Raw genomic sequence first — 10,851 nt, 5'->3', positions numbered from 1 at the left:
ATACATGGATATATCTACACCGCTATCTGTATAAACATGGAAATAACTACACCGCTATCTGTATAAACATGGAAATATCTACACCGCTATCTGTATAAACATGGAAATATCTACACCACTATCTGTATAAACGTGGAAATATGTAAACCGCAAACGGTGCAAATATGGAAATATCTACACCTCTATCTCTGTAAATATGGAAATATCTACACCGCTATCTGTATAAACATGGAAATATCTACACCGCTATCTGTATAAACATGGAAATATATACACCACGATCTGTATAAACATGGATATATCTACACCGCTATCTGTATAAACATGGAAACATCTACACCGCTATCTGTATAAACATGGAAATATCTACACCGCTATCTGTATAACTATGGAAATATCTACACCGCTATCTCTATAAACATGGAAATGTCTACACCTCTGTCTGTATAAACATGGAAATATCTTCATGGCTATCTCTCTAAACATGGAAATATCTACACCGCCATATGTATAAACATGGAAATACCTACACAGTCATCTGTATAAACATGGAAATATCTACCCCACTATCTGTATAAACATGGAAATATCTACACTGCAATCTGTATAAACATGGAAATAACTACACAGCCATCTCTATAAACATGGAAATATCTACATCGCTGTCTGTATAAACATGGAAATATCCACACCGCTATCTGCGTAACATGGAAATATTTACACCGCCATCTGTAAAAAACATGGAAATATCTTCACCGCCTTCTGTATAAACATGGAAATATCTACACCCCCATCTGTAAAAACATGGAAATATCTACACCGCTGTCTCTACAAACATGGAAATACCTGCACCGCTATCTGTATAAACACGGAAATATCGACACCGCTATCTTTATAAACTTGGAAATATCTACACTGCCATCTCTATAAACATGAAAATATGTCCACCGCTATCTGTATAAACTTAAAAATATGTCCACCGCTATCTGTATCAACATGGAAATATCTACACCGCTATCTGTAGAAACATGGAAATATCTACACCGCTATCTGTATAAACATGGAAATATCTAGACCGCTATCTGTATAAACATGGAAATATCTACACTGCCATCTGTATAAACATGGAAATATCTACACCGCTATCTGTAGAAACATGGAAATATCTACACCGCTATGTGTATAAACATGGAAATATCTAGACCGCTATCTGTATAAACATGGAAATATCTACACCGCCATCTGTATAAACATGGAAATATGTACACAGTCATCTGTATAAACATGGAAATAACTACACCGCTATGTGTATAAAAATGGAAATATCTACACCGTTATCTATATAAACTTGGAAATATCTAGACCGCTATCTGTATAAACATTCAAATATTTACATTGCTATCTGTAAAAACATGGAAATATCTCCTCCGCTATCTCTACAAACATGGAAATATCTACACCGCTATCTGTATAAACATGGAAATATCTACACCGCTATCTGTATAAACCAGCAAATATCTACAGCGATATCTATATAAACATGGAAATATCTCCACCGCTATCTGCATAAACATGGAGATATCTACACCGCTATCTTTATAAACATGGAAATATCTACACTGCAATCTCTATGAACATGGAAACATCTACAACAGTATCTGTGTAAACATGGGAATATCTTCAGAGCTGTCGGTTTTAATATGGAAATATGTACACAGCAATCTGTGTACACCGCCATCTGTATAAACATGGAAATATGTACACAGTCATCTGTATAAACATGGAAATAACTACACCGCAATGTGTATAAAAATGGAAATATCTACACCGTTATCTATATAAACATGGAAATATCTAGACCGCTATCTGTATAAACATTCAAATATTTACATTGCTATCTGTAAAAACATGGAAATATCTCCTCCGCTATCTCTACAAACATGGAAATATCTACACCGCTATCTGTATAAACCTGGAAATATCTACACCGCTATCTGTATAAACAAGCAAATATCTACAGCGCTATCTATATAAAAATGAAATATCTCCACCGCTATCTGCATAAACATGGAAATATCTACACCGCTATCTTTATAAACATGGAAATATCTACACTGCAATCTCTATAAACATGGAAACATCTACAACAGTATCTGTGTAAACATGGGAATATCTTCAGAGCTGTCGGTTTAAATATGGAAATATGTACACAGCAATCTGTGTGAATATGGAAATATCTACACCTCTGTCTCTGTAAACATGGAAATATCTACACCACTATCTGTATAAACCTGGAAATATCTACACCGCTATCTGTATAAACATGGATATATCTACACCGCTATCTGTATGAACATGTTAATATCTACACTGCTATCTGTATAAACATGGAAATATCTACTCCGCTATCTGCATAAATATGGAAATATCTACACCGCTATCTCTACAAACATGGAAATGTCAACACCGCTATCTGTATAAACATGGAAATATCTACATGGCTATCCCTAAAAACATGGAAATATCTTCACCGCCTTCTGTATAAACATGGAAATATCTACACTGCCATCTGTATAAACATGGAAATAACTAAACTGCTATCTCTATAAACATTGAAATATCAACACTGCCTTCTGGATATACATGGAAATACCTACACAGTCATCTGTGTAAACATGGAAATATCTACACAGCAATCACTATAAACATGGAAATACCTACATCGCTATTTCTATAAACATGAAAATAGCCACACAGCAATCTGTATAAACATGGAAATATCTACACTGCCATCTGTATAAACATGGAAATATCTACACTGCCATCTGTATACAAATGGAAATATCTATACAGTCATCTGTATAAACATTGAAATATCTCCACCGCTATCTGTCTAATCATGGAAATATCTCCACCGCTATCTGTATAAACATGGAAATATCTACACCGCTATCTGTATAAACATGGAAATGTCTACACTGCTATCTGTATAAACATGGATATATCTTCTCCGCTATCTGTATAAACATGGAAATATTTACATAGTTATCTGTATAAACATGGAAATATTTCTGTGTAAACATAGAAATATCTACACCGCTATCTTTATAAACATGGAAATATCTACACCGCAATCTGTGTAAACATGGAAATATCTACACCGCAATCTGTATATACAAGGATATATCTACACCGCTATCTGTATAAACATGGAAATATCTACACCGCTATCTGTATAAACATGGAAATATCTACCCCGCTATCTGTATAAACATGGAAATATATACACCACGATCTGTATAAACATGGATATATCTACACCGCTATCTGTATAAACATGGAAACATCTACACCGCTATCTGTATAAACATGGAAATATCTACACCGCTATCTGTATAACTATGGAAATATCTACACCGCTATCTCTATAAACATGGAAATGTCTACACCACTGTCTGTATAAACATGGAAATATCTTCATGGCTATCTCTCTAAACATGGAAATATCTACACCGCCATATGTATAAAGATGGAAATACCTACACAGTCATCTGTATAAACATGGAAATATCTACCCCACTATCTGTATAAACATGGAAATATCTACACTGCAATCTGTATAAACATGGAAATAACTACACAGCCATCTCTATAAACATGGAAATATCTACATCGCTGTCTGTATAAACATGGAAATATCCACACCGCTATCTGCGTAACATGGAAATATTTACACCGCCATCTGTAAAAAACATGGAAATATCTACACAGTCATCTGTATAAACATGGAAATATCTACACCCCCATCTGTAAAAACATGGAAATATCTACACCGCTGTCTCTACAAACATGGAAATACCTGCACCGCTATCTGTATAAACACGGAAATATCGACACTGCTATGTTTATAAACTTGGAAATATCTACACTGCCATCTCTATAAACATGAAAATATGTCCACCGCTATCTGTATAAACTTGAAAATATGTCCACCGCTATCTGTATAAACATGGAAATATCTACACCGCTATCTGTAGAAACATGGAAATATCTACACCGCTATCTGTATAAACATGGAAATATCTAGACCGCTATCTGTATAAACATGGAAATATCTACACCGCCATCTGTATAAACATGGAAATATGTACACAGTCATCTGTATAAACATGGAAATAACTACACCGCTATGTGTATAAAAATGGAAATATCTACACCGTTATCTATATAAACATGGAAATATCTAGACCGCTATCTGTATAAACATTCAAATATTTACATTGCTATCTGTAAAAACATGGAAATATCTCCTCCGCTATCTCTACAAACATGGAAATATCTACACCGCTATCTGTATAAACATGGAAATATCTACACCGCTATCTGTATAAACAAGCAAATATCTACAGCGCTATCTATATAAACATGGAAATATCTCCACCGCTATCTGCATAAACATGGAAATATCTACACCGCTATCTTTATAAACATGGAAATATCTACACTGCAATCTCTATAAACATGGAAACATCTACAACAGTATCTGTGTAAACATGGGAATATCTTCAGAGCTGTCGGTTTAAATATGGAAATATGTACACAGCAATCTGTGTGAATATGGAAATATCTACACCTCTGTCTCTGTAAACATGGAAATATCTACACCACTATCTGTATAAACCTGGAAATATCTACACCGCTATCTGTATAAACATGGAAATATCTACACCACAATCTGTATAAACATGGATATATCTACACCGCTATCTGTATGAACATGTTAATATCTACACTGCTATCTGTATAAACATGGAAATATCTACTCCGCTATCTGCATAAATATGGAAATATCTACACCGCTATCTCTACAAACATGGAAATGTCAACACCGCTATCTGTATAAACATGGAAATATCTACATGGCTATCCCTAAAAACATGGAAATATCTTCACCGCCTTCTGTATAAACATGGAAATATCTACACTGCCATCTGTATAAACATGGAAATAACTAAACTGCTATCTGTATAAACATTGAAATATCAACAATGCCTTCTGGATATACATGGAAATACATACACAGTCATCTGTGTAAACATGGAAATATCTACACAGCCATCTCTATAAACATGGAAATACCTACATCGCTATTTCTATAAACATGAAAATAGCCACACAGCAATCTGTATAAACATGGAAATATCTACACTGCCATCTGTATAAACATGGAAATATCTGCACTGCCATCTGTATACAAATGGAAATATCTACACAGTCCTCTGTATAAACATTGAAATATCTCCACCGCTATCTGTCTAATCATGGAAATATCTCCACCGCTATCTGTATAAACATGGAAATATCTACACCGCTATCTGTATAAACATGGAAATGTCTACACTGCTATCTGTATAAACATGGATATATCTTCTCCGCTATCTGTATAAACATGGAAATATTTACAGCGTTATCTGTATAAACATGGAAATATTTCCACCGCTATCTGTGTAAACATAGAAATATCTACACCGCTATCTTTATAAACATGGAAATATCTACACCGCAATCTGTGTAAACATGGAAATATCTACACCGCAATCTGTATATACATGGATATATCTACACCGCTATCTGTATAAACATGGAAATATCTACACCGCTATCTGTATAAACATGGAAATATCTACACCGCTATCTGTATAAACATGGAAATATATACACCACGATCTGTATAAACATGGATATACCTACACCGCAATCTGTATAAACATGGAAATATCTACACCGCTATCTGTATAAACATGGAAATATCTCCACTGCTATCTGCATAAACTTGAAAATATGGTCACCGCCTTCTGTATAAACATGGAAATATCTCCACCGCTATCAGTATAAACATGGAAATATCTCCACCGCTATCTGTATAAGCATGGAAATATCTACACCGCTCTCTGTATAAACATGGAAATAACTACACCGCTATCCCTATAAACATGGAAATATCTACACCGCTATCTGTATAAACATGGAAATATCTACACTGCTATCTGTATAAACATGGAAACATCTACACCGCTATCTGTATAAACATGCAAATAGCTACACCGCTATCAATATAAACATGGAAATATCTACAATGCTATCTTTGTAAACATGGAAATATATACACCACTGTCTGTGTAAAGATGGAAATAATTACACCGCAATCTTTGCAAAGATGGAAATAACTACAACGCTGTCTCTATAAACATGGAAATATCCGCACCGCTAACTCTATAAACATGCAAATATCTACATGGCTATCTCTATAAACATGGAAATATCTACACCGCCATCTGTATAAACATGGAAATATCTAAAAAGTCATCTGTTTATACTTAGAAATATCTACACCACCATCTCTATAAACATGGAAATATCTACAATGCCATCTGTAAACACATTGAAATATCTAAACAGCCATCAATATAATCATGGAAACATCTGCACATCTATATTTATACACATGGAAATACCTAAATCACAAACTCTATAAACATGGAAATATCTTCACCGCAATCTCTGTAAACATGGGAATATCTACAACGCCATCTCTATAAACATTAAAATATCAACACCGCAATCTCCATAAACATGGAACTATCTTCACCGCCATCTGTGTAAACATGGAAGTATCTACACCACGATCTGTATAAACATGGAAATATCTACACCGCTATCTGTATAAACATGGAAATATCTACACCGCTATCTGTATAAACATGGAAATATCTACACCGCCATCTGAATAAACATGGAAATATTTTACACCGCTATCTGTATAAACATGGAAATATCTACAAGGCTATCTCTATAAACGTGGAAATAACTACACCGCCATCTATATAAACATGGAAATATCTACACCGCTATCTGTATAAACATGGAAATATCTCCACCGCTATCTGTATAAATATGGAAACATCTACACCGCTATCTTTATAAACATAGAAATATCTATATCGCTATCTGTATAAACATGGAAATACCTACATGGCTATCTCTATATATATGGAAATATCTACTCAGCCATGTGTACAAACATGGAAATACCTACACAGTCATCTATATAAACATGAAAATATCTACACCACTATCTGTATAAAAAAGGAAATATCTACAATGCCATCTGTATAAACATGGAAAAATCTACACAGCCATCTCTATAAACATGGAAATATCTACATTGCTATCTGTATACACATGGAAATTGCTACACAGCAATCAGTATAAACATGGAAATATCTACACCGCTATGTATATAAACATGTAAATACCAACACCACAATCTGAATAAACACGGAATTCTCTACACCGCTATCTGTAAAAACATGGAAATATCTTTACCGCTTTCTCTATAAACATAGAAATATCTGCACCGCCATCAGTATAAATATTGAAATATCTACACCGCTGTCTGTATAAACATGGAAATATCTACACTGCCTTATGTATAAACATGGAAATATCTACGCAGCCCTCTGTATAAACATGGAAATATCTAAACAGCCATCTCTATAAACATGGAAATATCTACACCGCTATCTGTATAAACATGGAAATAGCCACACCGCTATCTGTATAAACATGGAAATATCTACAGCGCTGTCTGTAAAAACATGGACATATCTACACAGTCTTCGGTATAAACATGGAAATACCTACACATCCATCTGTATAAACATGGAAATATCTTCACTGCAATCTGTAAAAACATGGAAATAGCTACATCACTATCTATATTAACATGGAAATATCTGCACCGCTATCTGTATAAACATGGAAATATCTACACCGCTGTCTGTATGAACACGGAAATAACTACATCGCTGCCTGTTTAAACATGGAAATAACTCCACCGCTCTCTGTATAAACATGGAAATATCTACACCGCTATCTGTATAAACAAGAAAATATCTACAACACTATCTGTGTAAACATGGAAATATCTACACAGCTAACTGTGTAAGCATGGAAATATGTACACCGCCATCTGTATGAACTTGGAAATATCTACACCGCCATCTGTATAAACATGGAATTACCTCCAACGCTATCTGTATAAACATGGAAATTTCTCCACCGCTATCTGTATAAACAAGGAAATATCAACACTACCATCAGTATAAAGATGGAAATATCTACATTGCGAGCTGTATAAACATGGAAACATCTACATTGCTATCTGTAGAAACATCGAATTATCTACACCACTATCTGTGTAAACATGGAAATATCTACACAGCTATCTGTGTAAACATGGAAATATGTAAACCGCTATCTGTGTAAAGATGGAAATACCTACACCGCTATCTCTGTAAACATGGAAATACCTACACTGGTATCTCCATGAACATGGAAATGACTACGCCACTGTCTGCATAAATATGGAAATATCTACATGGCGATCTCTATAAACATGGAAATATCTACACCGCCATCTGTATAAACATGGAAATACCTACACCACTATCTGTATAAACATGGTAATATCTACAGTGCCATCTATATAAACATGGAAATATCTACACAGACGTCTCTATAATCATGGAAATATCTACACAGCTATCTGTATATACATGGAAATAGCAACACCGCTATCAGTATAAACATGTAAATATCTAAACCGCCATCTGTGAAAACATGGAAATATCTACACTGTCATCTGTATAAACATGGAAATATCTACAGCTCAATCTGTATAAACCTGGAAATATCTACACTGCCATCTCTATATGCATGGAAATATCTACACTGCCATCTGTATAAACATGGAAATATCTACACCGCTATCTTTATAAACATGGAAATACCTACACCGCTATCTGTTTAAACATGAAAATATCTACACCGCTATCTGCATAAAGATTGAAATATCTACACCGCCATCTGTATAAACTTGGAAATATCTACACCGCCATCTGTAAAAACATGGAAATATCTACAGAGTCATTTGTATAAACGTGGAAATATCTACAAAGTCATCCGTATAAACATGGAAATGTCTACACCACTATCAGGAGAAACATGGAAATATCTACACTGCTATCAGTATAAACATGGAAATACCTACACAGCCATCTGTATAAACATGGAAATATTTACACAGCCATCTCTATTAACATGGAAATATCTACACCGCTATCTCTATAAGCATGGAGATAGCCACACTGCTATCTGTTAAAACATGGAAATAACTACACCGCCATCTGTCAAAACATGGAAATATCTCCACTGTCATCTTTATACACCTGGAAATATCTACAGCTCCATCTGTGTAAACATGGAAATATCTACACTGCCATCTGTATACACATTTAAATATCTACAAAGCCATCTGTATAAACATGGAAATATCAACACTGCTATCTCTACAAACATGGAAATACCTACACCACAATCTGTATAAACATGGAAATATCTACAACGTTATCTGTATAAACATGGAAATATCTGCACCGCTATCTGTATAAACATGGAAATATCTACACCACTATCTCTATAAACATGGAAATATCTACACCGCTATCGGTAGAAACATGGAAATATCTACAACGCTATCTGTGTAAACATGGAAATATCTACACAACTATCTGTGTAAACATGGTAATATCTACACCGCTATCTGTGTAAAGACGGAAATATCTACACCGCAATCTGTGCAAAGACGCAAATATCTACAACGCTATCTCTATAAACATGGAAATGTCTGCAATGCTATCTTTATAAACATGCAATATCTAAACCGCTATCTCTATAAACATGGAAATATTTACATCGCCATCTGTATAAACATGGAAATATCTACACCATAATCTGTATATACATAGAAATATCTACACCACCATCTCTATAAACATGGAAATATCTTCACTGCCATCTGTATACACCAGGAAATATCTACACAGCCATCAGTATAATCTTGGAAACATCGGCTCCGCTATCTCTATACACATGGACATAAATACATCGCAATCTCTATAAACATGGAAATATCTACACCGCAATCTCTATAAACATCGAAATATGTACACCGCCATCTCTATAAACATGAAAATATCTACACCGCCATCTCCATAAACATGGAATTATCTACACCGCCTTCTGTGTAAACATGGGAGTATCTACACAACGATCTGCATAAACATGGAAATATCTACACCGCTATCTGTATAAACATGGAAATATCTTCACCGCTATATGAATAAATATGGAAATATCTACACAGCAATCAGTAGAAACATGGAAATATCTACACCGCCATCTGAATCAACATGGAAATATTTTACACCGCTATCTGTATAAACATGGAAATATCTACAAGGATATCTCAGTAAACAAGGAAATATCTACACCGCCATCTATATAAACATGGAAATATCTACACCGCTATCTGTATAAACATGGAAATATCTACGCTGCCATCGGTATAAACATGGAAATATCTACACAGCCATCTCTATCAACATGGAAATACCTACACCGCTATCTGAATAAACATGTAAATAGCCACACCGCTATCTGTATAAGCATGGAAATAACTAAACTGCCATCTGTAAAAACATGGAAATATCTACTCAGTCTTCTTTATACCCATGGAAATACCTACAGCTCCATGTGTATTAACATGGAAATATCTACACTGCCATCTGTATACACATGGAAATATCTACACAGCCATCTGTAAAAACTTGGAAATATCTACACCGATATCTCTGTAAACATGGAAACATCTACACCGCTATCTGTATAAACATGGAAATATCTACACTGCTATCTGTACAAACATGGAAATATCTACATCACTATCTT

The sequence above is a fragment of the Pan troglodytes genome, chromosome 21, assembly GCF_028858775.2.
Source record: "Pan troglodytes isolate AG18354 chromosome 21, NHGRI_mPanTro3-v2.0_pri, whole genome shotgun sequence".
NCBI classification, from domain to species: Eukaryota; Metazoa; Chordata; class Mammalia; order Primates; family Hominidae; genus Pan; species Pan troglodytes.
This window is presented reverse-complemented; position numbering follows the sequence as displayed.